Consider the following 15851-nt stretch of genomic DNA (forward strand, 5'->3'; position numbering starts at 1 on the left):
CACTAGCAGGGCCAGAACTCTAGAGGGTCTCCCGCTGTTGCCACCCAAGCACCAAGAAGAAAGAGCATCACTATCCCAGACGTAAAAGAGAAGCCGTGCTGAATCAGGCCAATGGCCCATCCGGTCCAACATTCTGTGTCCCACAGTGGCCAAAACCCAGGGGCCATCAGGAGGTCCACCAGCAGGGCCAGAACTCCAGAAGGCCTCACACTGTTGTCCTCCAAGCACCAAGAAGACAGAACACATAACTGCCCCTGGACAGAGTATTCCACTTATCCCTTGTGGCTAAAACCACTGATGGACCTCTGCTCCACATGGGGGGAAAGCTTTTGGCTGCCGAGAGCTTGGGATAGCTTGGACCATCCAGGTCAAAGCAAGAAACAGAGGTGGCTTTCCGTGGCCTGCCTCTGCATAGCAACCCTCATCTTCCTTGGTGGTCTCCCATCCAAGCACTAACCAGGGCCAGCCCTGCTTAGCTTCTGAGATCTGATGAGATCAGGATAGCTTGGACCATCTAGGTCAAGGCAAGAAACAGAGGTGGCTTTCCATTGCCTGCCTCTGCATAGCAACCCTCATCTTCCTTGGTGGTCTCCCATCCAAGCACTAACCAGGGCAAGCCCTCCTTAGCTTCTGAGATCTGATGGGATTGGGATAGCTTGGACCATCCAGGTCAAGGCAAGAAACAGAGGTGGCTTTCCATTGCCTGCCTCTGCATAGCAACCCTCATCTACCTTGTTGGTCTCCCATCTAAGTACTAACCAGGGCAAGCCCTCCTTAGCTTCTGAGATCTGATGGGATTGGGATAGCTTGGACCATCTAGGTCAAGGCAAGAAACAGAGTTGCTTTGTCATTGCCTGCCTCTGCATAGCAACCCTCATCTTCCTTGGTGGTGTCTCATCCAAGTATGACCCAGGGCCGACTCCACTTAGGTTCCAAGCTCTGGCAAGCTACAGCTGCTACAATTCTTCTCTGCCTCTCCTTAAACCTCACTAGTAACATGATGGTAACTCCTCTGGGCAGAGTGGATGGCGGGCCTCGAGAAAGTTCCTTCAAGCTGGAATCAGACTAGACTTCACATTTCCCTCGCTCACTCACTTACAAAAAAAATCCCTTCTACTCTAGAGAGAAAGAGAGGATGTTCATCAGATTTAACGTCAAAGCTTTTGATCGCTTCTTCCTCAGACGCTGTAACTTTATGGGTTATATAAAACAGTTTCGAGAGATTTATTCTCCAAGAAGCAAGCAAGACAGAGGCTTCACAGTTGCTTAAACGGGCTTGTCGATAATGTGAAGCCGGCGTTTACTGTTTTTTTAGTTATTTTTTTTTACTATAGCCACAGTCCTCTCTGACCCACACCTCAAAAAAAAATCTACTGGGTTAGTGTTTATGTATAAACATTTTGCGACAAATGTGAGACATTAATGCTATTTAAAAAGCAAAAGTGTAAAAGCAATCTAACGCCAGTATGAGATAGATCAAGATGGGTCGCCGTTTTAGTCTGTCTGCAGACGTAGAAATAAGCAGGCGTCCAGCAGCACCTTAAAGACTAAGATATGTAGCAGGGGAGGACCTTTCGTGGTATCTGAAGAAGTGAGCAATAACTCACAAAAGCTCATACCCTGCCACATGGTTTGTTAGCTTTTAAGGTGCTACTGGACCCTTGCAATTTTCTAGTGCCAATATGAGACCCAGGCTGGTACTGGAATGGTTAAGAGCAGCAGACTCTAATCTGGAGAACCGAGTTTGATTCCCCAGTCTAGAGATGTAAAATTTCCAGAAATTTTGAAGCTTGGGGGGGGAAAACCCAGTTGAAAAAAATGCTACCTTAGCGCTTCTTTTTTCTTCTCCAGATTGAAAGTCATTCTGTTACTTTAGGAACATAAAATAAGACTATGGACGATTTTACTTGGCATGAAATTATCACAACTAGCATATTAAACATATAGTGTATCCAAACAATAATTACAATAATTAATCGGTCTGATCCAACATGGATTTTTTTTAATGTCTGTGATATATGAAACAGTCCATAGGATCTCCCAAGGCATATGAACACACCTGAAGTTGCCTTCTCTGAATCAGACCCTTGGTCCATCAGTCAGTATTTGTCTACTCTGACTGGCAGCGGCTCTCCAGAGTCTCAGGCAGAGGGTCTTTCCCATCACCTGCTGCCTAGTCCTTTCAACTGAAGATGCCAAGGATTGAACCTGGGACCTTCTGCAAGCCAAGCAGAGGGTCTGCCACTCTTTACAGCTCTCCAGGGTCTCAGGCAGAGGGTCTTTCACATCATCTCCTGCCAAATGTTTTAACTGGAGATGCTGGGGATTGAACCTGCGACCTTCTGCGTGCCAAGCAGATGCTCTGTCACTGAGCCACGGCCCCTCCTTACAGCTCTCCAGGGTCTCAGGCTGAGGTCTTTCACATCACCTGCTGCCTGGTCCTTTCATCTGGAGATGCCAGGGACTGAACCTGGGACCTTCTGCGTGCCAAGCAGAGGCTCTGCCACTGAGCCACAGCCCCTCTTTACAGTTCTCCAGGGTCTCAGGCTGAGGTCTTTCACATCCCCTGCTGCCTGGTCCTTTTAACGGGAAATGCTAGGGATTGAACCTGGGACCCTCTGCATGCCAAGCAGAGGCTCTGCCATTGAGCCACGGCCCCTCCTTACAGCTCTCCAGGGTCTCTGGCTGAGGTCTTTCACATCACCTGCTGCCTGGTCCTTTAATCTGGAGATGCCGGGTACTGAACCTGGGACCTTCCATGGGCCAAGGAGATGTTCTACCACCGAGCCATGACCCACCTTTCCTTGCTGCCACTTCCTCATCCAAGGGTGAACCACGACACCGGCCCCTGGAGCCCCATGGATCGATGACAATATGACGGTCATATTCACGACACGTCCCGCAATTTGAATACAGTCCACGGTCCACGCCGGCGAGACAATACGCAATACCAACCCCTGGCATAAATTCAGCCGAGATAGCCGCTTGATGTACAGCCTGTTTAACCAGTGATAACTGCATCAGTTTGTAATTAAGAAGATGCATTCTGGTTAATAAACAAAAATACCCAGACTATAATTGGGCTGAAGGGATTTCTCTCAGAGAAGCAATTAAAAGGGCTGAGCGGCGGTAATAACGCCAGTGAAGGATGCTGAGCGGGAGAGCGGCGTGGCTCTCTCCGCCAATGCAGAGAAGACGCAAACAGGAAGAGAGAAGTTTCTTCTGCCGCGGCTGCAATTAAGAGAATTAATGTAGGCTGTCGGGTCAGGGGACTTAAATGCGGAATTGCTCTTTCGTTAGCCTGGCGAGGGTGGGGCAGAGAGGGCATCTGCAGGCGGGCAGAGCCTGGCCCTGGGATGCAAAAGTCCTCCTCACCCTGCCGTTCAGTTGCAGCTGTTTAAATCAGGTTAAATCATGGGACGCTGCTGATTCTGATGGATCATGTCCCTTCAACCAAGGGGCACAGAGGAGGAGGAGGAAAAGAAGGAGGAGAAGGAGGAGAAGGAGAAGAAGAAGAAGAAGAAAAAGAGGAGGAGGAGGAGATTGGATTTATACCCCGCCCTTCACTACCCAAGGGAGTCTCAGACCGGCTTACAAACTCCTTTCCCTTCCCCTCCCCACAACAGACACCCTGTGAGATAGGTGGGGCTGAGAGGGCTCTGACAGAAATGTCTCTTTTTCAAGAATAGCTCTTATCAGAACTATGGCTTGCCCAAGGTCATCCAGCCAGGTGCAAATGGAGGAGTGGGGAATCAAACCCTGTTCTCCCAGATTAGAGTCCACACACTTAACCACTACACCACATTGGTATTCCCATTTCACCCTCACAGCAACCCTGAGAGGTAGGCCAGCTGAGGGAATGTGACTGGTCTAACATCCAAATCACAAAAGGCATACCATCGAAATGGCAAGATGTCATAGTCCCTCTGTACACTGCATTGGTAAGGCCGCACCTGTCCTGGAGTATTGTGTGCAGTTCTGGAGGCCGCACTTCAAAAAGAATGTGGACAGAACGGAGTGGCTTCAGAGGAGAGCGACTAGGATGATCGAGGGCCTGGAGGCCAAGAAGCCCTATGAGGAAAGGCCGAGGGACCTGGGAATGTTCAGTCTGGAGAAGAGGAGGCGGAGGGGGGACAGGATGGCTCTCTTGAAGGATTTGAATGGCTGTCCGCTTAGAGGAGGGCAGGGAGCTGTTCCTGTTGGCAGCAGAGGAGAGGACTCACAAGAATGGGCTTAGATTAAGGGCGGGAAGGTACCGGCCAGTGTTCCCTCTAAGCTGGGTTAGTGTGAGCTAGCTCACAGTTCTTTAGCCTCCTGCTCACACATTTTTGCCTTAGCTCAGGAAGGATGGCTCCAGAGCAGACTAATCTATGCAGCAGCCAAATTGCTCGCTCACAACTTTAATGCCAGGAGCTCACAAAATAGAATTTTTGCTCACAAGACTCCACAGCTTAGAGGGAACATTGGTACCGGCTGGATCTTAGGAAAACCTTTTTCTACAGTCAGAGTTGTGCCGCAGTGGGATCGGCTGCCTCGGGAGGTGGTGAGCTCCCCCTCTCTGGCAGTCTTTAAGCAGCGGCTTGACAGACCCTTGTCAGGGATGCTCTAGGCTAATCCTGCACTGAGCAGGGGGTGGGACCAGATGCCCTGTATATGGCCCCTTCCAGCTCTATGATTCTACGGTTCTGTGATTCTAACGTAACACAGAGAGACTGACAGATGAACGGGGAGCCAGGCCTCGCTTTTCTTGGCCCAAATCCAGCACTCTGGTGTTGTATAGTAATACTGGGCTTGAAGCACATCACATCCAGTAACACAACAGAAAAAGAAGAAGAAGGTGTCTCAGAGCGGCTTACAAACTCCTTTCCCTGCCCACCCTGAGCCTGCTATGCAGGGAGGGCGGGATACAAATCCAATAAAATAAAATAAATATAAGAAAGGGCCACGAGAGCCGAGCATAGCCGTATCCCTTCCTGGCCTCCCTCTCAGCTTGGTGTAGTGGTTAGGAGTGCAGACTCTAATATGGGAGAACCAGGTTTGATTCCCCACTCCTCCACTTGCAGCCAGTGAGTGACCTTGGGTCACTAACAAGTTCTCTTGGAGCTGTTCTCTCTCAAGAGCAGTTCTCGAAAGAGCTCTCTCAGCCCCACCTACCTCACAGGGTGTCTGTTGTGGGGAGGGGAAGGGAAAGGAGTTTCTAAGCCGCTCTGAGACTCCGAGTGAAGGGCGGGGTATAAATCCAATCTCTTCTCTTCTTCTCTCAGCATCTGCCTCAATTCATAGTGACCCATACAATCAGCAGTGCTCTCAGATGACCTTCTGGGGACCTGATGGATGGCAACTCATTTTCACCCCCCTGCTTCCCTGTCCCAGCACACCTGTGTTTATCAAGCAGAAGAGAAAGCTAGGTGGAAGTTTACCAGGCGGCTTGGGAAGAGCAGCTGGCCAGGCAGGGCGTCCCGCCTCCCAACTCCGGTTTGGCACAGTGGTTAGGAGCATGGACTCCAATCTGGGAGAACCGAGTTTGAGTCCCCACGCCTCCACACGCGGCTGCTGGTGTGACCTTGGGTCAGTACTAAGTTCTTTCAGGGCTGCTCTCTCAAGAACCGTTTCTGTCAAGAGCTCTCTCAGCCCTGCCTACCTCACAGGGTGTCTGTTCTGGGGAGGGGGAGGGAAAGGAGATTGTAAGCCGCTCTGAGACTCCTTTGGGTAGTGAAGGGCGGGGTATAAATCCAATCTTGTCTTCTTCCTCTTCTGTCGGTAACAGTTCTTGAAAGAGCTCTCTCAGCCCCACCTACCTCACAGGCTGTCTGTTGTGGGGAGGGAAAGGGAAAGGAGATTGTAAGCCGCTCTGAGACGCCTTCAGGTAGTGAAGGGTGGGGTATAAATCCTGTCTCCTCCTCCTCTTCTCCTCCTCCTCTTCTCCTCCTCCTCTTCTCCTCCTCCTCCTCGCTGGAATTGTGTCTCAGAGCCCACAGTCCTTTGCATGCTTCCCAGGGGAGGGGTCACCTGACCCATCGCATGGCACTACTTAATCATGTGGCTGGGCATGGTTCAAAGTCCTTGCAGGCTTGCTGAGGGTCTACGAGAGCTGTTGGGGGACCCTGGATTTCCGCAGGGCAAGGTCCAGGGCTATTTTTGGGCAGGAACGCACAGGAACGGAGTTCCGGCTGGCTCCTGAGTTGGCCACGCCCAGCAGGAACTCATTAGCATGATAGGCCACACCCAACAGCAGAAACTCATTAGGATTGGCTACATTAGGGGTGTGTGGCCTAACATGCAAAGGAGTTCCTGCTACAAAAAAAAGCCCTGGGTTTTGACAACAAACAAGGTAAACAGAATAAGAAGCAAAAGGTGGGTGTGGCTGGATGAGCACACTTCTGGTAACATGGGGGTGCGGCCTAATGTGCTAATGAGCTGTGCTGTCGGGGGTGTGGCCCAATATGCTAATGTGTTCCTGCTGTTGGGTGTGGCCTATTATGCTAATGAGTTCCTTGCTGGGCTTTTTCTACAAAAAGAGCCCTGGCAAGGTCTATGCTCCCCAGACCTCTCTCCAAGGAGACGCAGGCTGCAGTGAACCTCCAAGGTGTCCAACCGTACACCTGTTCACAGAGTTCACTTGCGCATCCCTTTCCTGCCACCCACCTTCCCCTAGGTTTCCAGCTCTGGATTGGGGAATACCTGCAGGTTTTGGAGGTAGAACCTGAGGACGGTGGGGTTTGGGGAAGGGAGGGACGTCGTTGCGGTTTAATGCCCTGGAGTCCACCTCCCAAAGCAGCCATGTGCTCCAGGGAAACGTCTCTGTCTCCTAGAGGTCAGTTGTAATCCCAGAAGGTCTCCAGTTACCCCAGGAGATTGGCAACCCTACCTCTCTGCTCCATCAAGTGGTTATTTGGCTTATCGCCAAGCGCCTGGGTCCTATCCGGCTACTGCTAGGCTCGAACACGAGGCCTCCTCGAAGTGCAGAGAAAACAGAAATATCCCCATCGGTCTAAAACAATAACAGCCGAGTGCACCTGCCCCGGGATCTGCTGTGCCCTCCTAAGCAGCCAAAATGAGTGCACGTTGCCATAGAAATAAAAAGTGCAGACCTTTAATTAGATCTTCCATTGCCTGCCTGGGCACCCTGAGGAATAAACGGCTCCTGTCTCCGGTGACTTGCCAAGGAAACGTGAAGCCGAGGCACCGCTAACGGTCAGTCAGAAGAATTCTGATTAACTTGCCAGGTGTCCTTGGCCAAGTCCCCCCCCCCTCTGTCTCTCTCTCCAGCTATCCTACCTACCTCACAGGACTGTTGTGAGGATAAGGAAGTAGCAAGACCTGCTTAGAGCCCCTTGGAAAGAAATCGGGATAAATTTTTCCTGCTTTCTCTGTCATCTTGGGATGGGGCACTTATTTCCTGCAACTGGTTGTCTATTGCGTCCTACCACTCAGTTCGGCTTAGTAGGGTTGCCAGCCAGCTCCAGGTTGGGAAATTCCTGGAGACTTGTGGGTGGAGCCAGAAGGGGGCGGGGTTTGGGGACGGGAGGGACTTCAAGAGGGGATAGTGCCATAGAGGCCACCGTTTTCTCCAGGAGATCTGATCTCTGTTTGGGGGGTGGAGACACGTGTTGAGGCATGAAGCTGCCTTTGACTGAATTGGACTCTTGATCCATCAAGGTCAGTATTTCCCACTCAGGCTGGCAGCAGCTCTTTTCACGTCACCAACTACCTAATCCTTTCAAGTAGAGATGCCGGGCATTGAACCTGAGCCAGCCTCAGCCGGGAGGGCAGGGTAAAAATCTAATAAATAAATATAAACACCTTCTGCATGCCAAGCAGATGCTCTACCACTGAGCCACAGCCCCTCCCCAAAACTTCATTCACACTTACATGAACACACATGAAGTCAGACCACTGAACACACATGAAGTCAGACCACATGAAGTCAGACCACTGGTCCATCAAGGTCCGTCTTATCTACTAAGACTGGCAGTGGCTCTCCAGGGTCTCACGCAGAGGTCTTTCATACCATCTACCACCTGGTATTTTAACTGGAAATGCTGGGGATTGAACCTGGGACCTTCTGCATGCCAAGCAGATGCTCTGCCACTGAGTCAAAACCTCTCTTTATGGTTCTCCAGGGTCCCAGGCTGAGGTCTTTCCCATCACCTGCTCCCTGGTCTTTTATAACTGGAGATGCTGGGGACTGAACGCCAAGCAGATGCTCTCCCACTGAGCCACGGCCCCTCTTTGCAGCTCTCCAGGGTTTCAGGCTGAGGTCTTTCACATCGCCTGCTGCCTGGTCCTTTTTAACTGGAGAGGCTAGGGATTGAACCTAGAACCTTCTGCACGCCAAGCAGATGCTCTGCCACTGAGCCACGGCCCCTCTTTGCAGCTCTCCAGGGTCTCAGGCTGAGGTCTTTCACATCTCCTGCTGCCTGGTCTTTTTTAGCTGGAGATGCCGGGGATTGAACCTGGGACCTTCTGCATGCCAAGCAGATGCTCTACCACTGAGCCACGGCCCCACTTTGCAGCTCTCCAGGGTCTCAGGCTGAGGTCTTTCACATCTCCTGCTGCCTGGTCCTTTCAACTGGAGATGCCAGGGATTGAACCTGGGACCTTCTGCATGCCAAGCAGATGCTCTACTGCTGAGCCACGGCTCCTGCAGCGGAGTTAGACTTCCAATATGCTTAGGTGAATGTGTGTGTGTGTGTGCTCACAAGGAGAAGGAAAACAAACATAGCCATGGCATGCAAACGTTTGCACAGTATCTCCACATGCAGCTCTCTCTCCTGTCCCCAGTCACCTTAGCAAAGCTGGGGGGGGTGCAGAGTGCAGATTCCCCATTTAGTTCTTCCCCGCTGTGGCATGGATGGCCAAAGGAATGCATTCTTTCAAGCCGCAGGTGCCTTGTCAACAGTCCCAAGCAGTCCATTTCCTCCGCTTTCCATCCCCCCTAGCTCTTACAAATTGTCAAATCCACCGCCGGGGTGTGGGAGGGGGCAGAAACCTCTCAGTTCTCCCCACACAGCAGCGACATGAACTTGGTCTGCAGCCATCAGAACTCATTAAAGAACCGCCAAGGTTCCTCGGGCCAAAGGGGAAGGGAAGGGAAGCTCACCTTTTAACAGCCAGAGAGCAATGTTCTGCCGGTGGTTTTTGTTCACGGATATCTATCCGGCCCTGGGGTCCATTATTCGGGTCAATTTTACGGCTGCCCCCAACGAAGCCCGTGCATTATCTTCACAGCGTGGTGCCCCAATCAAGCTGAGAGGACGGGAGGGGTTTTCACACACGGAGAAAGAGTGCGGCATTTAAAGGCCAGGCTGGATGTATTCCATGCTCACGGCTGATGCTGGAGCGTGGCAGAGTCCAGCGTATGTGAAGGGTTGCCAGTTCTGGCTTGGGAAAATCCTGGAGATTTGGGGGTGGAGCCCTGGGGAGGGTGGGGTTTGGAGTGGGGAGGGGCCTCAGCAGAGCATAATGCCGGAGAATCCACCCTCCACAGGAGCCGTTTTCTTCTGTGTGGAACAGATCTCATGAAGCTGCCTTATGCTGAATCAGACCAGTGGTCCACCTGAGTTCAGTCCTGTCCTTATTGTAGCCCCAATAGGGCACTCAGAGGCAGATCAAAACAAATAACACTGATAAAAGCAGTATTATAAAATTATCTACATAAAACCTCTCCATGTATCACTTGTCCATAGTAAAGGTAAAGGTTTCCCTTGCTCGAAAGCCAGTCGAATCCGACTCTAGGGTCGCGGTGCTCGTCTCCGTTTCCAAGCCGAAGAGCCAGCGCTGTCCGAAGACGTCTCCGTGGTCATGTGGCCGGCATGACTAAACACCAAGGCGCACGGAACACTGTTACCTTCCCACTGAAGTGGTTGCTATTTAGCTACTTGCAATTTCTTGCTTTCGAACGGCTAGGTTGGCAGGAGCTGGAACTAGAGACGGGAGCTCACTCCGTCATGCGGCACACTCGGGTCTCGAACTGCTGAACTACCGACCTTCCACAGCCTGCAGTTCAGCGTCTTAACTGCTTGAGCCACCGCAGCTCCTTTGTTCTGATATATCTAACAGTTAAAAGGTTAGAATCTGAGTAAATTAAGCACTGGACATTATCTCTCTCTCACACACACACACCGTGTTTTTGTTGCAGGAGGAGGAAACTGGATTTATGCCCCGCCCTTCACTACCCGAAGGAGTCTCAGAGCGGCTTACAATCTCCTTTCCCTTCCCCACAACAGACACCCTGTGAGCTACTGGCATTAAAGTTGTGAGCGAGCAGGCTACTGTGTAAATTAGTTTGCTCTGGAGCCATCCTTCCTGAGCGAAGACAAAAATCTGTGAGCTGGAGGCTAAAAAACTGCGAGCTAGCTCACACTAACACAGCACAGGTTGAATGTGTGCCATCTGGGGGGTCCATGTAAGGACCCGTGCAGCCACATTCTGGACCAGTACGAACTTCCAGGTCAACCTCAAGGGAAGGCCCATGTACAGCAAATTACAGTAGTGTATCCTGGAGGTGACCATTGTTCCCTCTAAGCTGAGTTAGTGTGAGCTAGCTCACAGTTTTTTAGCCTTTGGCTCACACATTTTTGTCTTAGCTCAGTAAGGATGGCTCCAGAGCAAACTAAATGATGCAGCGGCCAAATCACTCGCTCACAACTTTAATGCCAGCAGCTCACAAAGTAGAATTTTTGCTCACAAGACTCCACAGCTTAGAGGGACCATTGTACTATAATGTACCAAATATGTACTATAAGGCAAGCGGGTGACAGCAGATGATGCCTACGATACTAATTGCAGTGAATTACAATCCTTTTCCGTTATAATGGTGCTCTGCTGGGCTGTTCCGTTCTACTATCGTTCATAATTTCTGTTTAAAAACGCCCTCTTCCCCATCACTGTTTTGAACGTTCTGTGGAATGACAGAAGTGTAGGGGGCCTTCCTGACTTCCTCAGGAAGGCCGTTCCACAAGGTGGGAGCCACCACTGAGAAGGCCCGTGAAGGTTCGGCACCCCTAGAAGGTTTTGCTCAGGTAAGCAAAGCTGGAGATCAAACCTGGAACTTGCTTGGACCACTGACGTAAGGTCATCTGCTGACTTTACAAATCAGGGTTTCCCAACCCTTTTGAGCCGGCGGGCACCTCTGGAAATCTGACACAGTATGGTGGGCGCAACTATGAAATGGCTGCCACAAAATGGCCGCGCAGCTGCTACTAAAATTCTCCACTCCCTCCTCCTTCATCTCCTACCTGGCATCAGATCCTTCATCCTCGGATAAAGCTTTGTTTTCCACCTTAGACAGCGACTTTACCAAGGGGAGTACCCGCACCTCGAATCTCTCCAGATTAGGCCGGCAAGAAAATATAATACCCCAAATAAATCTGCCAGATGTTTTCCTCCATTTATTTTTATTCTTGCCAAACGGGGAGACATTAAAGTTGCCGTAAATAAAGAGTTGCCGGCGATTGTGAAGGCGGCGGGAAGAAGTTTGTCAAATGTGTTAGCACTTCTAGATCTCTTTCCCCCTTTCCCTGCCTTCCTAGACTCGACAGATGGGATGCTGACACAATTTCTGAAATTGCCTTTAAGTAGGGATGCCAACCTCCAGGTGGCGGCTGGAGAACCCCCATTATTACACCTGATCTCCAGGCGACGGAGATCAGTTCACTGGGAGGAAATGGCCACTGTGGAAGGTGGACTATAGGACATTATACCCCACTGAAGCCCCTCCCCTCCCCAAGACCTGCCCTCTTCAGGTTCCACCACCACCCCAACTCTCAAGGTATTTCCCAACCCAGAGCGGCCAACCCTACTTTTAAAGTATAAAATTACAAACTGTAATTCCAGATTAAGGCCTTAAGGGTCACAACACTGGGGGGTAAAGATATGGATCAGGTTGCTTTGGTGATGGTTTGCATGGATTCTTGTAGGACAGATCTATCACTGATGGTAACTAAACAGAACCTCCAAGTTCAGGAGCAGTATACCTCCAAATCACAATCCCCTTCATGCTTTGCATGAACTTCCTACACACAAGGAGGAGGAGGAGGAGATTGGATTTATACCCCACCTTTCATTTGGAGTCTCAGAGCAGCTTACAGTCTCCTTTCCCTTCCCCACCCCACAACAAACACCCTGGGAGGAAGGGAGGGCTGAGAGAGCTCCTTCGAGGACTGCCCTTGAGAGAAAAGCTCTGAGAGAACCATCGCCTACTGCCTGGCCCTTTCAACTGGAGATGCCGGGGATTGAACCCGGGACCTTCTGCATACCAAGCAGAGGCTCTTCCACTGAGCCACGGCCCCTCTCTACAGCTCTCCAGGGTCTCAGGCGGAGGTCTTTCCCATCACCTCCTGCCTGGTCCTTTTAACTGGAGATCCCAGGGATTGAACCTGGGACCTTCTGCATGCCAAACCGCTGCTCTGCCACTGAGTCCCGGCGCTGTGCTCAAATCAGTTTGCACCAACCAAAGACGCAGCACTCTACACTCAAGCCAGACCTATTTTCCTCTCTACGGCATAAACTGTTCCCTCTGTTTTCTACCGATTTATACTTAACACCTACAGGGCACAGTTATGTAACTGCAATTAATGCTTATGGGAACTATGAAGCAATCATCTCCGGTCCCCCCTTGAAAGCTTACTGCTTAACATTTATTTGGCCATAAGTCTCAGGAAGCATCAGGATTGTCAATAGTTTAAATTCTCTCCGCTCTCCCCCCCCCCTTCCCACCTCGCCACAGGCGTACGCTCTTGCCCCACAAGTCAACTGCATTTCAGATAACGCAAGCTGAGCCCCGGTGCCAAATGATGACATTTCTCTGCAGTTATGTTCAGGAACAGCCATAAAACAATCTTCAATCGATAGCATTGAAGCAGGGTCAGGCGATAGCTCCTTGGCAGAAGTTCAGCGCGGGGAGGGAACCGTGTTTGCCATTGGCAGGGAAGTGGGGGGAATGCACGAGAGCCAGTTTGGTGTCGGGGGTTAAGTGCGCGGACTCTAATCTGGGAGAACCGGGTTTGATTCCCCACTCCTCCACATGCAGCTGCTGGCGTGACCTTGGGTCAGTCACAAGTTCTCTCAGAGCTGTTCTCTCGAGGGCAGCTCTCAGTCACAGCGCTCCCAGCCCCGCCTACCTCCCAGGGTGTCTGTTGTGGGGAGGGGAAGGGAAAGGAGTTTGTAAGCCGCTCTGAGACTCCTTCAGGTAGTGAAGGGCAGGATGTAAATCCAATCTCCTCCTCCTCTTCTTCTTTCCTGTTTCTTTTTGTGGTCACTGGCGATTCTTTTGTTTCACCCACTTTAGTTGCTGGTGTCCCCTGTTCCTCTGGTGTCAGTTTGGGATTGCCAGCCTCCAGGTGAGATACAAAACAAAGAGAGAGATTACAGGATCGTGAGGCCTGGAGACCTCCAAAAAAAGGGGGGGGGGAACTAAACCCACTAAGCACAACCCTCCAAAGGAAGTTTAGAAAACTTATTGAGGGCCAGAAGTTAAAAACATAAACAGTGTTTATTTCAAAGACATATAAAAACCTTGTAGGGGCCCAAATAAAGCCTCGTAAAACGTTCAAAGTTACAAATGCACAAAGAAGGACATTGTGTACGACCTGACGCGTTTCGGCTCGCAAGAGCCTTCTTCAGAGGTCAAATAGTGCGACAGAGTCCCTGTAACACATATGAGGCAATAAATAATAAATAAAATAGGACCGAAACTGGAACGTTCCAATATGGAATGGAATGACACAGCAAAAGGTTTCTGTTTGGGGCCACAAATATATCTGGCCTTCTGTCAGAAGTAGTCGTATATACTGGACATAATATGTACCTTCCAGTTTAGGTCCTAAGAGTGCAAATAGAATTGCCTTGTCAGGGAGAATGTGCCATCGATATGGAGACCTGCCATTATTACAACTGATCTCCAGGCAAGGGAGATCAGTCCCCCTGGAGATAATACGCTCCATTGCAGCGTATCCCTGCTGAGAGGTCCCGCCCCCACAAACCCCGCCTTCCCCAGACTCCGCCCCTTAGAATCTCCAAGTATTTTGCAGCCTGAATCTGGCGACCCATGTGATCTCTGCATTATTTTTTCCTGCCAGCATCGTACGCTATTATTATTATTTAAAACTTTTTAGTGCCACCTTTCTACCTAGGGTTCCCAAATCCCCCTGGGGGGCGGATTTCCCCCCGCTTTCAAGGCCCGACTTCCGCCCCGCACAGAATCAGGCCCGGGGGAAACCCCACCCCCGTGCACGCGTCACCCAGAAGTGACGTTGCACGCTGGGGGCGGGGCCACGCCATTTGACGGGAAAATTCTTTGTTTTCCCCTCAAATGGCGTGGCCCCGCCCCCAGCGTGCAACGTCACTTCTGGGTGACGCGTGCACGGGGGTGGGGTTTCCCCCGGGCCTGATTCTGTGCGGGGCGGAAGTCGGGCCTTGAAAGCGGGGGGAAATCCGCCCCCCAGGGGGATTTGGGAACCCTAGGTAGAAAGGTGGCACTAAAAAGTTTTAAATAATAATAATAGCGTACGATGCTGGCAGGAAAAAATAATGCAGAGATCACGGAGATCTTGTAGAATCAGAGCTGATCTCCTGATTACAGAGATCAGTTCCCCTGGAGAAAATGGCTGCTTTGGACTCAAGGACCTTACACCCTGCTGCTTTGCCAAACCCCACCCTCCCCAGGCTCCACACACACCCCAAATCTCCAGGGAATTCCCAACCTGGAGCTGACAAACCTAGACCTCAACAGGGCATAATGCCCCAGAGCCCACCCTCCAAAGCAGCCATTTTCTCTAGGCAAACTGATCTCTATTGTCCGTGGGTCAGTTGTAATTCCTGGAGATCTCCAGCACCAGGCTCGTAGCTACAGTGGGGCATTCAGGGCCCCGCCCCCTTAATTAAAAGCCCTGCCCCACAAAGAGCCGTGCCAGAAACTTTATTTTTGACCATGATGACCTAGGTGGGACTGGGCTAGCAGAAAGAGAGATTGTCGGGAGATGTATTTAAGGTGCCCTTCGAAGCATTCTTGCCCTGCAGAAGGGAACTCAAAAGGCATTTAAATGCCTTGTGAAGGCAATTAAATGTCCTCCGAGCTGGGGGGGGTTTCCCTAGGAACTGACACGCTCGCTGCCCTGCCCCTTGAAAGGAAGGACTAGAAACAGGCTTGGAGCCTCCCCCTTTAAAGACAGGCATTTGGATTAATTTAATTAACTGTAATTTAACTGCCCCCTTAAAAATGTAAATGCCCCCTCGAACAGAAACATCCTGGTTACGGGCCTGTCCAGCACCCAGCTGGAGGCTGGTAACCCTAGAAATGTATGGCAAATGAAGTGCCTTTCTTCAGCTCCAAGAGTAGGAAGCAGAGCATGAAACTGGAAAAGCCAGGCTACGAGAAGACGTTCAGTTTAAGCCCCGGTTAACCAGAGGCATTTGCAGAAGCTGTACTACGGTATTTGCTTGTACTTGCCCGCTTGGTGTAGTGGTTAAGTGCGCGGACTCTAATCTGGGAGAACTGGGTCTGATTCCCCACTCCTCCGTTTGCATCTGGCTGGGTGACCTTGGGCAAGTCATAGTTCTGGCACAGCTGTTCTTGAAAAAGAGCAGAGTTCTCTCAGCCCCACCCACCTCACAGGGTATCTGTTGTGGGGAGGGGGAGGGAAAGGAGTTTGTAAGCCACTCTGAGACTCCTTTAGGTAGTGAAGGGGGGGTATAAATCCAATCTCTTCTTCTTCTTGTGTTGAAGCGGGACAACCCAGACTTCCTCAGTCCCTGACAGAACGGGGAATGTGTAATTATACCAAAGGCCATTTACCTCATTACTGTTCTTGTTGGTGGGGTTCGGGGGGGGGGGAGAGGTGGTTTCGCTG

At 50.9% G+C, this 15851-nt stretch overlaps 1 non-coding gene across 1 annotated transcript; it reads right to left on the bottom strand.

Annotated features, from left to right (window-relative positions):
* Window positions 1-12221: 12221 nt before the first annotated feature.
* TRNAT-GGU lies at window positions 12222-12293 on the bottom strand. The gene has a single exon. It is a non-coding gene; the product is annotated as a tRNA-Thr (tRNA).
* Between the last annotated feature and the right edge of the window lie 3558 nt (window positions 12294-15851).

Source organism: Gekko japonicus, unplaced genomic scaffold, assembly GCF_001447785.1.
Source record: "Gekko japonicus isolate JY-2015 unplaced genomic scaffold, Gekko_japonicus_V1.1 scaffold888, whole genome shotgun sequence".
Classification (NCBI taxonomy): domain Eukaryota; kingdom Metazoa; phylum Chordata; class Lepidosauria; order Squamata; family Gekkonidae; genus Gekko; species Gekko japonicus.